At 43.5% G+C, this 20,766-nt stretch overlaps 1 long non-coding RNA gene across 1 annotated transcript in view; it reads right to left on the bottom strand.

Annotated features, from left to right (window-relative positions):
• The window catches only part of LOC146797726 (uncharacterized), a 237,521-nt gene that overhangs the window by 158,346 nt on the left and 58,409 nt on the right, over positions 1-20,766 (bottom strand). Inside the window, exon 2 of the long non-coding RNA XR_014969033.1 lies at positions 16,507-16,570. This is a non-coding gene — a long non-coding RNA (uncharacterized LOC146797726). The remainder of the gene's footprint in view (positions 1-16,506; positions 16,571-20,766) is intronic.

Raw genomic sequence — 20,766 nt, 5'->3', positions numbered from 1 at the left:
TCTAAGGGTGTGCCAAGGGCGTCCCTTCTTAATAGCGAGTTGCTCTGGTATGTAGGAATGTTTTACGACCCAAAATGCGGTCACAAAACATTTGTAGTTTACCACTAATTTCAAATTGGTGGTAAGCCATTCGCAAATGGAAAGGGGTCCACAAGGGACCCCTTTCCCTTTGTGAATAGGGGCACCAACATTTTTTTAGAGCAGGCAGTGGTCCGACGGGCCACTACCCACTCTGAAAAAATGAAAAGAAAACTTTTCATTTTTATTTTCAGATGTCCCAGAGTGGCGCTATAGACTTTTAAGCTCTATAAAGTGGCAATTTGTTTTTATTTCATATGTCCGTCTCCCTACATTGGATTTTTGTCGTTTTGGTGTCATTTTGAAGATAAACGTATTTCCTATATTGGTGTGGGATTTGTAATGTGTGTTGTGTCTTAATTATTCACTGAATTGGTGTTTTAAATGCTTTACATACCTGTCTTCGAAGCTCGCAGCCAGGCTACCAAGGGTTGAGCATGGGAATATTTTATTGAGACCTATACTGAACTCTAGACCGTGTTAGTGGCCTAATTGTGAGTGGTAGATGCATATTTACCACTACTAATAACCCACTTTTCAACAATTTTTTATAAGCATCCAGTTTTCCTTTAAGGAACACAGGCTGTATTTCCAAAGAAAAACGGCTTTATTTAAAAATCTGTCATAGACATGGTGGTCTGCTGACCCCAGCAGGCCACCTTCCCTGTGAGTGCCAGCCATTTCCCAATGGGTTGAAAATTGCGACCTGCCTCATTAATAATAATGAGGCAGGTCCCTTGTGACCTATTAGGGAATCGCAAACAGTGTCTCAGGCACTGTTGTATATCAGGTTTTGTGACTCGCAAATTGCAAGTCACTAAAAATCGCAATTTGCAAGTCGCAAACCCTGATGGTCATACATCCGGCCCCTACTTCTTTAGCCCACAGAATCTAGCATAATTCATCTAAAAATGCAACTGCATGAACACTGAGCCTGAGGAAGTAGCTATTTAAAGTTTGGACGGGGTTCGATGGCTACTTTGGAATGGATTGCATCCTAATTGTGGCCGTATGGAAAGCTTGGGTCTACTAACGTGGCTTTCCTCTGGTGTGCTTGGTGTCGTGAGGCTGTAAGCAATTGGGAAACAAAATGAAGGAGCAGTAAGGTGGGTGGATTGGAGGAAACTCAGCAGCAGCCAACTCCAAGGACATCGGTGCCTACAGAGATGCCATGATTAACAGAATACTGGATTGGTAGGCAGTACTGGTCTGGAGATTCTGAGAGATACACCGGGCAGTGCGTGTAGCTTGCAGAGCTGTCTGGGAAGACAGGTCTTGCTTCAGACAGAATCCATCTTTAAGAAAAAATTGAAAACTTGGATATTTACAGTTCCAGATAGTTTGGCCCTTTCTCTTATCTAATCCATCCAACACAGTGACATTAGAGACTACTTTCCTCTGACACTAGCCCTCAGCGCCAAGATGCTCCATTGGAGTGAAAGCCTGCGCTTTATAAATGTCATCATTTATTCATTCATTCATTCATTCATTCATTCAGAAGCCGAGGGCCTTAGTGATAATTACATATGTAGTGCCCTGCCACGTATCTCTAAAGGAAATGAAAACAACCCTGCTTGAGAACTGCTAACCCCTTCCCACTACATCAATGAAAAGGAGACATTTGCAATCCAGTGGGAAAAGAGAGTCCGATCCCTGGGGAAGTGTGGTACCTAACGTGTAAATGACTGATATGCAGCCACTCAAGGCATAGCCAGTACCATTACACACCAGAGACCAATAAAACATAACAATATGGGTACAGGGACATATGGGCCCCAATTTAAAATCCAGATCAATACCTTTTGATTTATTGCTTTGAGAACTGACCATACATTTGGGTGCTGTCTTCCTTGTGTAACGACGGATCCTAAGCAACCCAGACTTACCTTTGAAGCAAGACTTGGGCCCAAGGCCCCACCAGGCCCTGAGAAACGAGACAGGGCCCCACTGGAGGTGGAAGAAATGGATTCACAACGCTTTTGACTCCAAATGCATATTAGTCTGAAACAAATGTGATAGGATGACCATACAATTTTCTCGACAAGCTGAAGTTATATATAGACCAACTTGATCGGCTGAACGATGTGGATCAAAGAGTGTTGGCACTTGAGGACAATGCTAAAGATTAATGGAGCAAGGTCACTAAAATTATGGCTTTTTACCAAAGATATGGGAGAAAAACAAGGACCTACTCTCTGTAAACGCCTTGGTGTGCCCCAAACTGTTTGCTATGCCTTTCTAGAGTCTCTAAATGACTAAGCTTTAGATAAATCTATTTCTAATAGGAATCTCTCCTTCTGCTTCTTGTGCATGATTCATATTGGTTTGTACTTAATGATATAGGGTGCGTTCAGTTGCTTGTAAGGTAGGTCTTATCTTGCTTGGGAATGGGCACAGCTGGCACTGGTACACAACCCCTTAATGCTAAGAACAGAGTTTGTTGATTTAGGGAAATTTGGGTTCAATCACTGATGTTTGAGGTTTTCAGTGCAGGTGGAAGGAGGAAGAGTATTGTTTTGCCTATGTTGTTTTATGTTTCCTGTTTTATATCTCAGCGTAAATGGACTGCTTTGGCAGGCTAGCCAATAGAACTGAGAGTTCCCACAATGTTTTACTAACATACAAAACACATCTGCTCTTGACTTAATGTCAAATAACAAGTACTGTTAAAATAATTTCCTGGATTATCAGGGTCCCTGATAACCCAAGGAAAGCACTGACTGATTCTAGCTTGTTTGGGGATGTGTGGGGAGGTTACTTTCCTTTAGGAGACTCACTTTGCCTCAGGAGAAAATGCATTTACGTGCAAACAGATGGGAGCACGCTATTTTGCGTCCATAAACAGATGGAGTTGCTATACTAGTGAGAAAGATGATATGGCTTTTGGTCAGTTAAACCTACTTAGATCCCACGGGACGATGCACTTAGCTTTCAGGTCCCATGCATGATTGCCTCCTTATACTCCTTGTGATATTTTGGCGTGACCCGGGTGGAAGACACAGGGTTGTGGTAAACAACCTCTTTGAGAATGATGGGGTTTGAGAAGTAGACAAAAACAGTCACCTGATTCTTTAAAGTGAAAAGGAGCCACTGCTTCCTTTATTGTCGTTTTTTTTTCTTTCCTTGACTTTTGATATATATACAGGTGCAAATAGGGATTAGGCAAACACAGGTTTTCCAGTCTATTCTTGTGTGCTGTCGTCTTTCCTTGAGGGGACAGGAAACGATCAGAAAAAACAGCTCCTCAGCGCTTCCTCCTCGTGTTGTTCTTTACAGGACTCCGGCCCCGGAAAAACAAACATACAACAGAGAAGCCGGGGTTAATATACGTTGTCCTTGGGTTATATTCGTAGTGCTACCATCACCAGGAGAGCCTATGAATTGTGGTTTACCAAAAGAACTAAACGAAAACAGAAAGAACCATAAGGGGGGGGCCACGTGTAGGGGCAACGGCTAGGAGTGGTGGAAAGAAAAGACAAAAATGAATGCTCGGTTATAGCCCCATGCACCCCCGGCCGGCCCACCACCAAAATGATCCCCTTGAGGTCACTTGCCTTGAGCCACGACCCAGGGTCTGGGCCGTGGCGCTTGGACCCGGGGCGTCCTCTGTTGTTGCTGGGCCTCCGGGCTTTACCACTGTATACTCTGCTGCTGTACTCCTTTGTTCCGTACTGCTGGGCTCCCCTTGAGTCTCCTCCCGCTCTGGTCCTTCGGCTCGCGATCTCCTCCTCTTCGATCCTTCTTCCGTGTTGGTCCCGTCGTCCACTTCTTCCGCTCGCGTCTCTTCCTGTCGGCTCCTCTCTACTGCTCCGGTCTCCGCCTCTTTTCTCTCAGGGACAGCCACATGCTCTGCCTCCTCTCCTTTGCTCCACTATTCCCGTAGCGGGATCTCTGGTGACGTCGGCTGTTCCGCGCGGTGTGTCCGCGCCATTAGACCGCTCCGTCCTTCCTGGTTGGGGTCGCGGTCCATCTTAGTATAGTTCCGGCGGTCCGGCTCGTCGGGGCTCTCACACATCCCCTCCCTTAATAATGGACGTAGGGGCCATTCCGATGACGGGTGGCGGGAGAGGTAGTCGGGACTGACTTGTTTCACACCCGGAATGTGTATTGTCTGAAAAGAGAAAGGTTGCAATGCAAGAAACCAACGTAGGATACGTGGATTAGTGTCTTTGTTACTAGAAAGCCAGGTAAGAGGGGCATGGTCCGTCAAAATGGTAAATTGTCGTCTCATCAGGTAGTATTGGAGAGCCTCTACAGCCCATTTTATCGCTAGGCATTCTTTCTCGATTGTTGAATACCGTGTTTCACGGGGAAAAAGCTTCCGGCTTATGTATAGGACTGGTCTTAAGTCATCATGGGGGTCAGGCTGGCTTAATACTGCCCCCAAGCCGAGGCCTGAGGCGTCGGTTTGGAGGACAAAGGGTTGGTCAAAATCGGGACAGCTTAATACTGGGGCCGTACATATGGCACGTTTTAAAGCACAAAAGCTGTCTTCATGTTCCTGGTTCCAATCCTGTATACGTGAGGAGTGTGTTTTTGTCAACAGTGTAGTGAGGGGGCTAGCCAGGGAAGAGAATAGGGGTATGAACCTACGATAGTACCCTATGAAGCCCAAGAAGGAACGGATGTCTTTTTTTGTGGTTGGTGTCGGGATGCATTTGACGGCTTCTATTTTATTTATTTGGGGTTTTATATGACCTTCCTTGATGGTATATCCCAAATACTATTTCGTTTGTGCCCAGTAAGGATTTTTTTGGGTTAATTGTGAGACCGGCTGTCTGAATAGCAGAAAACACTGTTTCTAGATGATGCAGGTGGTCCCCCCAGGTCGGACTGTAAATGACGATGCCATCTAGGTAGGCTGCGGCATAGGTCCCGTGGGGTTTTAATATGGTGTCTATCAGTCTTTGGAACGTGGCTGGGGCCCCATGCAAGCCAAAAGGAAGGACCTTGAACTGATAGAGACCCGAAGGGGTGGCGAATGCGGGGTCTTTTCTTTGGACTGAGGGGATAAGGGTATTTGCCAGTACCCTTTAGTAAGGTCTAGGGTAGACATAAACCTGGCTTTTCCTAGTCGCTTGATCAGTTCATCTATTCTGGGCATGGGATAGGTGTCGAACTTGGTTATGGCGTTCACTTGTCGGAAGTCTATACAACAACGGAGACTACCGTCGGGTTTTGGTACAATGACAATCGGGGAACACCAATTACTCAGGGACGGCTCGATGATATCAGCCTTAAGTATGTCTATTACCTCTTTCTCCACGGCTTCCCTACGGGCTGCTGGAATGCGATATGGTTTCTGTTTTACTACCGTTTTTTCTAAGGAAACTATCTCATGTTGGACTATAGAGGTTAGACCAGGTGTAGCTGAAAAAAAGGCCGGGGAAGCTGTTCACTTGAGCTTCTAATTGGGCTTTTTGTGGAGTTGACAAGACCTCCCCTTTCGGTACCGGATCGGGCTCTGTGCCCTGGTTTGAAGGGAGTGATATGTCAACTTGTCTGTCCGAACAGACGAGATAGGATGGGTTGGTTGGCTGTATTTCTTCCCATTTTTTCAGTAGATTTACGTGGTATATTTGTTTGCCACTAGCACGATGTGGCAGTTTCACGCTATAGGTGACTGGAGTTATTTGTTTTTCTATCTCATACGGCCCCTGCCACTTCATTAGGAGTTTATCCTCAGTAGAGGGGAGTAGCAAGAGTACCTTTTCCCCCGGTTTAAACTCTCTCAGTCTGCTTCTTTTGTCATAGTGTGTCTTTTGTGCCTCCTGTGCCTGTTTCATATTGTCATGCACTAATCCCCATATGTGAAACAAGGCCGTTTTTAGTTCTGTGGCATATTGTAAGAGGGATTTGCCTTCCTCGTCGTCCTCCTCCCAGTGTTCGGCCGCCATGTCAAGGAGGGTCCTGGGTTTCCGCCCGAAGAGTAATTCAAAAGGGGAATACCCAGTGGACTTTTGTTCATGTGTCCGGAGGGCGAAGAGAACCAGAGGCAACTGGCGATCCCAGTCCCTTCCGGTGTCAGAGATGACCTTGCGGAGGAGGTGTTTGATCGTTTTGTTGTATCGCTCCACAAGGCTATCTGTTTGGGGGTGGTATACGGACGTTCTCAGTTTGTGAATCCCCAGTATACTATAGACCTGCGACATTAAACGGGACATGAATGGGGTTCCCTGGTTGGTAAGGATTTTGGAGTGGAAGCCTACCCGGGAAAACAGTGTGATCATAGCTTGGGCTACCGCAGGGGTGGTCATGGTTGATAGGGGAAAGGCTTCAGGGTAACGGCTCGCATAATCAACAAGGACCAGAATATATCGATGCCCTCTGGCCGAGGGAGTTAAGGGTCCTACCAGGTCCATGCCAACTCGTTTAAAAGGGATGTCAACAATAGGCAGGGGTTGTAATGGTGCCTTCGCTGGGGTCTCGGGGCAGGTATATTGGCATCGGACACAGGCAGCGCAGTGCCTTGCTACATCCCTATATACACCTGGCCAAAAGAACCGCTCCAGAAGGTATCGTAATGTTTTCTCCTTGCCACAATGACCCCCCCTACTTTGTTATGGGCTATCAGTAGAACATGCTCTCGGAACTTGGTTGGTACAAGCAACTGTGTTTTTATCAGGCAACCCTCTTTCACCACTCTATATAATAGTCCCCGTTTTATAGAAAAATGAGGTCCTACCTGTCCGGGTGTTTGTTCTTGTGCTTGTTCCCAAGCATGCTTCAGTGCGTTATCCTCTCGTTGGGCCATTCGGAAACTGCACGGCTTTGATGTACTGGAGTCTGTGAGAGAGTGAGGAAAGGCGTAACGTGACAGAGAGGCCTGTGTATACTTCCCTTTTTCCGTTCTTTTCTCTCGCTTACTTTTCTTTGCCCTGACTTGTGGTGCCTCTAACTCTGCTTGGCTATAAGGGGCGTCCTGTAACCAGGTCTGGGCTTGGGTTTTTAACCCCTCCATGTACTGGTGGAATTTAGGATGATCAGTCCCTATTATAACCGCCTCTGGCAGGGAGGGTATAATACCCATATTCCGCAGGTGGGGATTGTTATCTACCTCTAATAGGACCTTTGCCACTGGGTACGTTTTGGTGTCCCCATGGACACATGTCACTCTTACTTGCTCTGTCTCTTGTATCTGGGGGGTAAAAATCAAGGAACTATCAACTACTGTAACGTGACACCCCGTGTCAAGCAAAGCCTGTTTCCTTTTTCCGTTGATCAACACCTCCTTTTTATATTGGTGTGGACCAGTGTATGCTAGGAAAACCCTACCACGACTATAGCCTACCTCCATTGGCTCGGGTGTTGGGGTACGGTGGGGACACTGCCTAGCGATATGGCCCCACTCTGCACAGTTATAACACTGTGGGCCTTGTCCGCTGGGCTCTGCTGCTGAGAGGGGTTGTCTCGGGACAGGATGGGACGGTATAAGGGGCCTGCCGTCCGAGCGACTTGTACTCCTCGGGATAGTGTGAGTCTGGGGACGAGTTGTGTTGGGGTTACCCTGGTAGCGTGCTATGCCAGCCTTAAAATCTGGGGCCCTATGGAAGGCACAGGCGAGATCTACTGCTGATGTGGATGTGAGCTTCGGATGTTATTTGATTCAGGACCGTGTACTAGGTGGTAAAGCGTCTAGGAACTGTTCTAGATAGATTTTTTCTACCACTTCCTCCATGGTGGAGTTGTGAGGGGCTAACCATCGATGTCCCATGTCCCGTATCCGGTAGTAGAGGGCTCGGGGGTTCTCTCCTACAGACCACTTCTCCCTCCGGAATTTATTTCTGTTGTGCTGCTGGTCGCATCCCATCCGTTCGAGAATAGCCCTCTTAACTTCCTCGTAGGGGTTGGTACCGGTGGGGTTAGCGGATTGATAGGCGGCCTGTAGTTCACCGGCCTGTAGTTCACCGGCCAGGCTGCTGTGGTGGCTACTCTCTCAAAGTTCAAAAAGAAGTAATCGGGATCTTCCCCTTCTTGGTATCTCTGGAGCACCATCCCAGGGACGTTTGGGCGAACCTGCGAACCTGCGTGTTGACTATGGCGTCTGTGAGCCGTAGGATGGCTGTATCTTGTACTTGTTGGTTAGTTGCGATGAGGGTGGCCTGTTCTTTAAGAGCTCCTTGTAGGCTTTCCCGCTCCGCCTGCGCTGCTTGTATCTGTTGCTCTAACACCAGCTGTAGGTGTCGTTGGCCTTCGGCCAACTGCGAAATAACGTTCTCCATGGGCACGGGTTGTGTCATGAGGCGACACGGTTATAGGAAAAGTAATGTGAATGAAATATCCCACTTCTGACACCACTTGTGATATTTTGGCGTGACCCAGGTGGAAGACTCAGGGTAGTGGTGAACAACCTCTTTGAGAATGATGGGGTTTGGGAAGTAGACAAAAACAGTCGCCTGATTCTTTAAAGTGAAAAGGAGCCACTGCTTCCTTTATTGTCAGTTTTTGTTTTTCTTTCCTTGACTTTTGATATATATATAGGTGCAAATAGGGATTAGGCAAACACAGGTTTTCCAGTCTATTCTTGTGTGCTGTCGTCTTTCCTTGAGGGGACAGGAAACGATCAGAAAAAACAGCTCCTCAGCGCCTCCTCCTCGTGCTGTTCTTTACAGGACTCCGGCCCCGGAAAAACAAACATACAACAGAGAAGCCGGGGTTAATATACGTTGTCCTTGGGTTATATTCGTAATGCTTGTGGTTTACCAAAAGAACTAAACGAAAACAGAAAGAACCATAAGCGGGGGCCACGTGTAGGGGCAATGGCTAGGAGTGGCGGTGAGAAAAGACAAAAATGAATGCTCGGTTATAGCCCCATGTACCCCCGGTCGGCCCACCACCAAAATGATCCCCTTGAGGTCACTTGCCTTGAGCCACGACCCAGGGTCTGGGCCGTGGCGCTTGGACCCGGGGCGCCCTCTGTTGTTGCTGGGCCTCCGGGCTTTACCACTGTATACTCTGCTGCTGTACTCCTTTGTTCCGTACTGCTGGGCTCCCCTTGAGTCTCCTCCCGCTCTGGTCCTTCGGCTTGCGATCTCCTCCTCTTCGATCCTTCTTCTGTGTTGGTCCAGTCGTCCACTTCTTCCGCTCGCGTCTCTTCCTGTCGGCTCCTCTCTACTGCTCCGGTCTCCGCCTCTTTTCTCTCAGGGACAGCCACATGCTCCGCCTCCTCTCCTTTGCTCCACCATTCCCGTAGCGGGATCTCTGGTGATGTCGGCTGTTCCGCGCGGTGTGTCCGTGCCACTAGACCGCTCCGTCCTTCCTGGTTGGGGTCGCGGTCCATCTTAGTATAGTTCCGGCGGTCCGGCTCGTTGGGGCACTCACACTCCTTATACTCATTAACTCCTCCGCTCCTAATTTTAATTCATCAGAGTTTTTTTAGAACATTTCACAGCACTATCACAGACGTGATGAATATAGAGAGGTAACTTTAACCTGGTTCTCTAGACAGTGCTTGACAGTATGAGGGGACACAGAGTTGGTAACTTGAGTGCTGTGGACACACTGCTCCAGATACATCCCTCGGACGTCTTAGTTAGGGGATGTCATGCAATAAGAGACAACGCTACAGCATATTCAGTTTCTTCCACCATACGTGATAGCACTCACAGATAGACTTCATGGGGCAATAGGCTGAGACTATCCCATGGGTGTATTCTATTAAATAATTACCCAGAACACTTTCGGACCCCTCTCCTTTGACCCTCACTCTTGAACTGCTTAACCCCTTGTCCATGGTGTCCATGGTGCTTCCCATCTATAGCATTGCTAGACGCTGCCTTTTAAGGAATATATGACTGCAAGTATAAATTAATATTTTGACCTTGATGTGGGGTTAGTACCCTAATATTTCACAATCTGGGAGGTATTTAAAGTGTAAATAAGTGGGAGGTCAATTTCAGAACAAACCGAAGTCCTGAAGTCTATTCATTCCCTGCTGCAGACGATCGAGCTGAAGCTAGCTAATGCGCAACAGATCTATGTGACTTATTAGACCTGAACACCTTGATGGAGATAGAGGTGTCTGTACACTGCCTAACCCTAAAAACAGCTGGTAAACATTTTCATTTTCTTTCTTAAAAGCAGGACGTTTTCAGATTAAGAAAATGATTCTGTATTTTGTGAAACCTACCTATTTGTAAATTGGCTGGTTCACAAAATACGAATGCATCTGGTACATTGGTGAACAAAATCCAACCACTTTAACAGAATACATTTTTCATACATGAGCCCCATTGTTCTTTATAGTAACACATCAGGTGCACTAAATACTTCCTTCCACAACCAGACTTTAATAAAACTTTGGTATGCTAAACTAAAGTTCATGATAGTCCTCTAGCAGATTTTCCTGGCAATACCACAATGGAAAAAAGAACATTACGAAAGAGTCTGTAAATTTGACCCTAAGCAATGAACTAGCTGTTGAATCGCCAACATTCTTTACAATAGACGTCAAATCACTGAATGCTACAACGACCCTTAACAGTGCCCACTAACAATATCTACCGCAATTACATAATCCGTGAAAATGGCAAACATTATACTACCAAGCTTTATATGAAATATTATAGGAACATTTCCAATTAATAGTTATTTGTTGAAAGGCTAAATCCAACATTAGATCCAATAACATTATTATGAAAGAGTGTGTTGGTTTCTTAGAATAAACTACCCCAAAAGTGTTTCAAAGGGGGAAAAGGACAACTTATTTTAAAAATTGTTGTGAGCTGAGACCATACCTTTTGCCAAAAAGATGCAGTGGGCGGACAATGAAATAGAAGGTGCATAAGATTACTACTGGGAGGATCACAGTACCAACAACTAACATTAGTGTCTTTGGAGAATTTAGCTATTCGAGTGGGAGTATGATAAAGTCTGTGAAACAAAAAGAATAGTGTCTGAGTAGTTGTTGCCGTTCTGGTTACCTTGTGAATTCGGTACTATGTTACAGGGCAGGAATGTGTGAGGACAATTAAATATTTCTTCAACTCAGGAAAGGGCTGTGGGGCCGCATTATAGAATAAATCTCCAACCCATATAATGCCTCTCTGTTTCAAAAACATTGAAAACAGTGGTTTATTGTTAATGATAATGAGATTATTACACCATAGAGGAGACGGTAAGAAGTTGTCTCAAGTTTTGTTTTGCGTTGGATAATAGGCTTCAACAGGATGCAAATAGTTTAAACAGCAGTGGAGATGTAATGCTAGACTTTGAAGAAAAAGAAAGGACTTTCCTTGGAGAAAAAGGAGCAAGCAAGGAATACACAATATCAAGCCATAAAGGCCTAGATGGAGAAGATCATTTGGAGAGTCACTTCTAGGCTTGTGTTGAACCTGGCCCTTTTTGCGGATTTATCCCCTGACTTTATGACTTTTGCCTCCTATTTTTCTGACCCTGTTTTTGTTGGCTTTAGGACTCTGGGCACTTTATCACTGCTAATGAGTAATAAAGTGCATATGCTCTCTGTGTAAATTGTAAAAAATGGTTCTCCATTATTGGCATATTTGATTTACTGGTAAGTCCCTAGTAAAGTGCACTGTGTGTCCCCAGGGCCTGTAAATCAAATGCTACCAGTGGGCCTGCAGCACTGATTGTGCCACCCACTTGAATAGCTCTGTAAATTTGTCTCAGGCCTGCCATTGCAGTGTCTGGGAGTGCAGTTTTAAACTACCATGTCAACCTGGCAAGTGCACCCACTTGCCAGGCCCTAACCTTCCCTTTTACTACATGTAAGGCACCGCTAAGGTAGGCCCAAGGTAACGCCATGGGCATTGTGCAGTGTATATGACAGGTAGTATATGTACTGGAGTGTTTTACATGTCCTGATAGTCAAAAACTGCCAATTTAATTTTTCACTATTACAAGGATTAGCTCTCCAATAGGCTATCACTGGAGCTGCCTTGTAACATTTTACCAGTGTAACTTTCAATTGGGAACAGCTAGAGGTTTGGAGTTTGGGCTCTCTGAGCTCACAATTTAAAAGCACATCTTTTAGTAAAGGTGGTTATTAAATTGTGTGTTTGAAAATGCCACCTATAGAAAGTGGGCATTTTCTTTTTAAACCATCTTGTGCCTCTGCCTGCCTGTGGAATCAATGACTGGTTTAGACTAGCAGGGACCTGAATATTTGAAAAGACTTTTCTTTGGTGCACCGTCCCTTTGTAAAAAAGACTAGCAGGGACCTGTTTGTTCTTTCAATCTAGACAGCAACAAAAAGGGAGTTGAGGTATGCCCTGCAAATCCTGATGGCCCATCACCAGGCTGATGGGCCTTTCTGAGCTAGAGTGGTAGGAGGAGCTGTCACCTTCATATGAATAGGGCTGTGCCTAGCCTTTAACAATGCTGTCTTCACCACGCTGGAGTGTGTCCTGAGCCAAGATCATGCAGAACAATAGCTTGTGCACTACAAAGACAATCCTTTGAAGAATGCCTACTTCAAAGGCCAAAAGGAGTATAGGTTTTATATTCAAAACCCCAGACTTTTAGAACACTTCTGGATCAAGAGGAACCTCTGTCAGGGAGGAGAGCTGAAGAGCTGTGAAGAGGAGTACTGCCCCTTTGCAGTGTGTTGCTTTGCTGGGTTGGCCTGCAGTTGCTACTTCTGCTTTGGAGAGGAAAAGGACTGAACTTTTGTTTGTTTCCTGCCTGTGAAGTTTCTCCAAGGGCATGTGTGTGTTTACCTCCTGCTAAAAGTCTCAGCGCTAGCAAAAACTTCACCGGCAGCATCCCTGAACTCAACTGCTGGGAGTTCTGACCTGCCAAACGGTTCTGATTCCAGTTCTGGGCCCTTGAAAGTTGTTTCTACTGCAAAGATCTGCTTGAAACCATCAAAATTAACGTATCGTCCTTCCAGTGCACATTATTCCAATGCAGCACCACTGTGCAAGGGACATTTTCCCACACTGCCGCTGTGCAGCCGAAGAAATCAACGCAGTGTCTGCCCATGGTCACAGAAACTGCAGAAGCCTGAATCAGCACATCATGTCTCTGAAGTCCGAGACCACCACACTGACTCTGACGTAGGCCCTGCGGTGCGGCTGACAAGATTGACGAATTGTGGGAAAACGGCTGAAGAAATCGACGCAGTGCATGTTTGTCGCCGCCACATCGATCTTCAGTGCATCCAGATTTCCATGCATCGCACCTGTACGACAAGTTTTTCCAACACATTACCCGCAGGCCAGAACCATCTTGAATTTCGACGCATCACTTCCCCCTACAGTCTGGATTCTACTCAACACTTCTGCGTGCAGCAGAACTGACACTTTGCCTCCCCGAGGACTCAGGAACCAACACATTGCTATGTTTCCAAAGCTTCCTTCCTCTGCGGCTGTTTTGCCTTGTAGTTTTTGACGCATCTAAGGTACTTTGTGTAAAATGACCTGATCACTTAATCACCGCATCCAGAGAGTTCTATGGACAAAATTGCTTGAAACCTTTTAAAAGGCATGTTTTGAGTTGTGTATGTTGGGTTTTTGTCATTTTGGTCTTGTTTGGTTTAGATAAGGATACCTTATTTTTCTAAACCGGTCTGGTGTCCATATGTAGCATTTTCACTGGGTTTAGTGTGTGTGTTATGTACAAATACTTTACACATTGCCTCTGAGATACGCTTGACTGCTTGTGCCAAGCTACGAAGGGGGTGAGCAGGGGATACCTGGGTGTGTAACTCCTTTATCCTTACTAGAAGGAAGGGTCTCTACTTGGACACGGTGTAAGCCACTGCCAACTAGACACCCCCATTTCTAACAGCTTGTTTCAAACAAAAAGCTTTATGATAGACACGGAAATCTGGAAAATGTATACAACCTTCCTGTTTAGCCTTCTTCAGCTGTGCTGTTGCTATTCTGGATTTATTGTTACTCGGAAGAAATTTAGAGAGTATAGAATCAAGTGTCTTAAAATAAGAAAGGGAGCTATACACTGGGCTCATGGATAGTATATATAGTAAAGAAGAGGTAATCATCATTTTGATGAAGTCAAGATGACACAACCAGGAAAGAAAAAATGGATTCCAAGAGGAAAGAAGGTCTTCCAGTGTATTCAAGCTTCCTTCTGATTTATTGCAATTAGATAGGATTGGTGAACCAAATTCCGAGATATTTAATCTTAGATGTGTTCCAGTAAAAAAACAGAAGATGCTTAAAACTGAATTTGGTAATGGGGAGAATTCAGTTTTAGACCTAAGAAAATCAGAAATTTCATTAAGCAGTGCTGGAACTGAAACTTCTGGATCTGAAAAATAGAATAATATCATCAGCATGAGCAGATAGTTTCAAATGTGTATCCTCATATTTAACTCCTGTTATTAATGGGTTAGTATGAACTTGCGAAAGAAAATGTTCAAGGACCAAAACAAATAAGAGGGGAGGGAAAGGACATCACTATTGAACACCACGCTTTACTTGAAAGTATTAAGAAACTTTCCCATTAACTAGAAAATAAGCCAATAGAGATTTATATAGTAAGGAAATAAGTGAAATTATATTGGGACCAAAACCATGCCAAGCCAAGGAATTAAGCAAGAAGTACCAATCAATTATTTCAAATGTCTTTTCCCCATCAATGGCAACCGCCCCCCAGGAATATGGAAGAGATGATGCTTAATTCAATACATTACAGAACAATCTAGAATTATATGAAACTAGTCTGCCCTTGACAAAACCAGACTGTTCCTTAACTATTAGCTTGGGTTAGAAAGGTTCAAAACATAATACCAAGAGTTTGGCAAAAATGTTATAGTCAACATTTATAAGAGATATTGGTCTATAGTTCTTACAATGGGTGGGAACCTGCCCTTCTTTATGAATAAGACAAATAGTGGCTTCCTGGAAAGTGCCCCCAGCTGTACCAGTGACTGAGAAAAAGTTAAAAAGTAGCAATAATTTTGGTGCTAGTATGTTAGAGAAATTGAGGAAAAAATCTACACTAAAACCATCAGGTCATAGAGTCTGACCCTTCATAATAGAATAAAGCGTATTGAGCATTTTTGAGAGGGATATCTCTTTTTCATGAGCGGAAAAATTAAGATCATCAAGTTTAGGTTTAGTAATGTCCTTTAAATCAGATTCTCTATGAGATGCAGGGATGGGAGAATCAGGAGTATAGGGAATAATCTATAGACTCGATAATAGTACACTGTTTCCTGACTTTTAAATAACGAGCCAAAGGTTTTCCCATTTTATTACAGCCACCACAGTAGCGAGCAATACTACAAAATAAAATGGAGGAAGCATTATCTCTAGTTATTTCATTCAAATTGAATTTTGCCTGAATAAATTCTTGTAAATTAGTACCCAATAGTGAAGAATTATATTGGTGCCCCAGTTGCTTTATAGTACAAAGTAAAAACTTATGTTGTTAAGCAAAATGTTTCTATTTTTAGAGGCATATTCAATTATGTGGCCACGAGCAGTAGACCTAAATGTGTTCCACAGTGATTGAGGAGAAATGTCAAAATCCCTTTGGATTATGAAAAATTCCTCAGCAAAAGTGACAAAGGAGGATCTTGTAAAAGAGAGTTATTGAATCTCCACCTGCTTCATTTGGGATGCACTGGAAGTAAGTTTAAATCTGTAATAACTGGAGCATGATCACAAATCACAATAGGTCCAATAGTGGATTTGATAAGATTCTGGGATAATAATTGGCTAACAAAAATATGATCTAGTCTAGTGAGAGATCTATGGGGTGCAGAGAAAAAAGATTATTCTTTTGTGAAAGGATTACAGATTTTCCATGAATCCACAAGAAGTCTTTGTGAAATAGTAGAGTGAAACTGTTAATGCATTGTATGCTGAATGAATCTGACCTGAAATTGGCAATCAACAAAAGTATCCATGATTTGATTACAATTACCCCATAATGAAATATTCATCATTACACTGTAGACATTACTCAATTCAACAATTCAACAATGAGCTCCTTCAACATCTGTTTCTTGTGATACAATATACAATGTAATTTGTGACATAAAAAATTACCCTATTTTTTTTTATTAGACATTGGTGGAACAAGAACCGAGGTCACGCAACCACGTTTAAGATTTAAGGCCTCAGTTTCTGTTAGGTGAGTTTCTTGGAGAAGGATCAAATCTGGAGCATAGTTGGCTAAATAAAATAAAATGATCTGCCTTTTTATGGGACCAACAAAACCTTCTTAATTCCATGAGATAACTCCGGATGTTATGCAAAACAAAGATTTATATATGCATAGAGGATCTTTAACAACTACAAAACACGTTAGGTTATCTGAACTGAAGAACAGAGAAAAGATACTGAAAGCAAAGGTATTGGGGTAATATTGTATGAGGGAAGGGGAGAAAAGACAAGAAAAGAAGAAAAGAAAAAGCAGGCGAGAAGAACGAAGGGAATGCAATCTAATAAAGAAAACAATAAATGTAAAAAAATGACAACTGAGAAAGCATACCTTATAAAATTGATGGGGTCGATGACAGCACATGGTGAAGACGACACAGCAAGGGAGCAAAAACCTAAATGACAGAATGGGGTCAAACAATATAAGATAGTACAATAGACAACAGAGTACCTGAAAAAGAAAAGATAATAATTACCAGAGAAATATATATTAAGTGAATGAGTAAATGCTAATAATATAAGGTACAATATATCCAGACTCACAATTAGAGCTCAATTACAATGTAGACAATTATTCATCTTGTGGGCGGACCAGAAGTATCTATATTACTAGCTGAATAAAGCTTTAACACATTTTAAAGATCAGCAGGTTTTTCATCAGTGATAGTCTTATCACGATATGCCACTTTGAAGAAGCATGGGTGGATCAATTCAAAACGTGCACTCAGGACGCAAAGTTGTGGTCAAAGATAAAGGAATTCTTTTCTACATGGTGCTGTTGCTCTGGAAGCATCCTGTGAGATGAATTTCTTTGTTCCTGACAAAAAGAGTTGTTTTTTTTACTTTGGGTGTTGAACACTCAGTAGCTCAGTCAATTCTAGAAAGAAAATGATAACTTATCTAGGTTTGGTGGAAGTAGAAGATGATTGAGGGCAATTGCCCAGACGATGAGCCCTTTGAATATTTAATACTGTGGATGATGGTAAATCCACTAAATGGGGTAGAAAGAATGTGAAAAAAGAAATCGAGCAATTGCCTTCAAGTCCCTTTGAAAGGCTGTAAATCCAAAGATTATTTTGCCTATTTCTTTTTTCTAAGTTCTCCATTTGCATCTTTAAGTACACTACCTATTTTTCAAAACTGTAAATATGTTTTATCTTATCTTGAACATCTCTGATTCTTTGTTCCATTGATGAGACTCTTGCTTCCTTATTGGATTATTTGCCATCTAGATTTGGACTATAAATGTTAGTCTCTTCAACAAATGGATATGAAGCTCTTATTTTGTCCAGCAAGAGCTTTAGCGAAGTAGGTGAATGTGATAGGAGAGTGCTAGTCTTCTTTGACACACTTATTTGCAGATGCAGCAGTGTTGCTTTTCAACCAAGGTGAAGTTAGGGAGGACATTTTAGGAATAGGTGAAATCATGAGATCCATAGTAAAACAATTGTCTGCCATTGACGGTAAAATTAGCTTCCAGTTTGATAATACCTCCTGATGAGAAGATAATTTATATTTCCCAATTCGACCCATACAGTTCATGTGAACATATGAGGATGGTGATATAAAAGGAGCCCAAATAGAGAACAGAGTGGTCATAGATGAGATGGTTGGTGAAAACATAAATCTTAAGTATGGCTAAAAGGTATGAGTAAATATTAGCAATACTCGCAAAGTATCCTTCATGTGCAACTGGACTGAATACAGAAAGGGTTCACTAATTTTACCGTCAACGGTGGGCAATCATTTTTACTATGGATCTCATGCCTTCTACTATTCCTAAGATATCATCCCTAACTTCACCTTCGCTGAGAGATATGACACTTCTGGTGCAAAAACAACATTGAGGGGAGCAGTCAAATTAAGGAGCTAATAAAGACAATGAAGAAAAAACCCTTAATTCAGAAGCAGCAACTCTTCAAGATGAGAGGAAAACTCTGTTTCATATTAAGGAGAGAATCTAAAATGACCACCACTGTGAGGAGATTAAACGCCTTCCCATACGCGATAATGCAAAATGCAGGCCTGGCGAAAAGAGGAAGTTCTTCTCTCAGCCAGAGATCCATTCAGGAAATGACCAATTCATGAGGATGTTTTTGGTGCCTGGAGACCCTGTTATCAGTGCAAATGCTCCGGCGATGCGCAGAGCTCCCGGCTAAGGCCGCCATCTTGCCTGGCAGTCAAGCTCCGCACTCGCCCATTTATTTTATAATCAATGTTTCTAATCTCTGATTAAAAGAGCCTGTGCCACTGAGTTCTATTAATTGAGAGACCTGCAAAGTCTAATAAAGTATATGTGCAGTCACCAGTTGATGACGCGCTATGTGTCACGTAACTAGTTAACATGAAGAAGTGGAATTCATTATCAGAACTAACTAGACAGAAATATTCTAGTTAGGTTTCATCTCACACCAGAATGCATACTGAATTGTAGAATCCTTTTAACCCCTTCGCTGCGGCGGAAATTCCGCCGCAGCGCTGGGGGGTGCGGGGGGGCAGCGCGGTGGCCCGGTGCTCATGACGGAGCCACGCCGTCATGAGCCACGGTTGGGCTGTGCTCATGACGGAGTGGTTCCGTCATGACTCCGCCCACAGCGCTAATCGCCCGCACAGGCGGGGAATTAGTGCCGCGTGGGCGGCGCGGCCGCCAACGGCCGCAGCATGACGGAACCACTCCTTCATGAGCACACGGCAACCGTGGCTCATGACGGCGTGGTTCCGTCATGAGCACGGAAGGAGTTAAAATATTTTGTCCTGATGACGGTCTGCTGCATTTTTAGACAAATATCAACTTTTTGGGTTGCTGTATTTTGTAACTGTGTTTTGAAGCAATATATTAACCTGTATTGCATGGAAGACTAATGAAGGAAATAAAATATTGTTCAGTTTATGTTACAACCTTGCACATCCCATTGTAAACAAAACTCTCTAAAAAAACATCTTACCAGAGCCAAAATACAAGGAAGGCTTGCTCATTTTCAATAAAATAATCGAATCTAACAATAGTTCATATAAACTATCTGGAAAGATAATTTTTGTAAACATGAGATAAAACCTGGAATTGACCCCTTACCATAACCTTGTAGGCAAAGCATGTAATTACATAGCTAAGAACTAAATCTAGGTAGTGTTTGTTTTGATGGGTTCACATTAAGCAAATGTTAGCCTTGCAATCAAATCAGATCTACTGATTACAATGTGCCCTAAAGATCCGACATCAGGGATCAGAGAACCTAGCTAGATGGGAAAGGAGGGGTCTACTTAGTGGGTAAGACGCACCTCAAATAGAGAAAAGAAAATACTTTTCTTGAGTCCCCTCACTCACCAAAGGTTTCCCCTAGGTGACATGCTTCATCATTGGGGCCATCCCAAGCATCTACTGCTTGGGGCGTGCTGCGACTTGCGACAGTTACGTAGGAGCACTATTTAGTAAAGACTATGTGTAGTGCAGTGAGAGGGGAGTGGTGTGGGTTAATTAAAAATTACCTAGCTAGTGAGCATAAATGAGTTTATTCGTGCTCCTAGTTGGTAAAGGATAAAAAGGGGGTTCGCCGTTGGGAACCATTAGGTCAAGTTGACGGAGGCAAGCCGAGTCAAGGTTATTTAGGCTCCTCCACCCCGGCAGACCATGAGGCAAATTCTGATTAACTACTAAATACTGCGCGTTCAATCTAACCGTATGTAATTGATTTACGCTAACACTAAAGTGCGCGTTTATTTTTCCTTTTTACTTTATCACCTTATAATAGGTCTTTGCACGGAGTGGTACACATGGGGCTGGTCCCCATGCCGTCCTGAATAAGAGGTTTAGGGAATAACCTCGAAACATGTTGGCTTTCAATATTAGGGACTATTAACACATTATTACCTAATTCCTCCCTTTTATTACACCTTCTTTTTATCCTTTACCAACTAGGAGCACGAATAAACTCATTTATGCTCACTAGCTAGTTAATTTTTAATAAAGCTAGGTTCTCTGAACCCTGATGTCGGATCTTTTTTTGCATTATTAGTACCTAGGAGGACGAACCTAGCCATATCCTCCTCTCCTCTCTCCTTATTTCGATACAATGTGCCCTAATTAGCACAGTTTCTTCACTATAGCCAGTCAGATTCTAAGTAAAATATCAGTGAGTGGCAAGTAAAATGCAAGATGTGCCCTGTAAGTGAGCTACGGGAATTCGATCTGTGCTGCGCCTGCCATATAGAACTAATCACTGTGACAAACAAAAGCTAATTGATGAAATGTTTGAATTGGCAACTGTTAATTACTTTACACAACATCCAGTTCTTTTATTTTATAATCATTGTGCCTTTTAGAGAGGATGACCATCTCAAACATGAGATTTGTGTAAGCCTAAATGTGTGTCTCAAGCTGTCACTGCCTTGGGAGTAAAACTGAAACTCCTAGAGAAGGCCCAGCCATGTTCAAACTGGACTTCAGTTGCATGTGTTGCAGTGTATAGGGGGAGTGTGGCTAAGCAGGTATGGACTGCCACTTCACCTGTCACAGCACACATACCAGCCCACTGACCAGCCCCATCCCAAACACAACACAGACACCACCTTAAAGAATAAATAAAACACCAAC

This window comes from Triturus cristatus, chromosome 9 (genome assembly GCF_964204655.1).
Source record: "Triturus cristatus chromosome 9, aTriCri1.1, whole genome shotgun sequence".
Classification (NCBI taxonomy): domain Eukaryota; kingdom Metazoa; phylum Chordata; class Amphibia; order Caudata; family Salamandridae; genus Triturus; species Triturus cristatus.
Note: the sequence above shows the minus strand (reverse complement) of the source record. Positions and strands in the feature narration are given on the sequence as shown.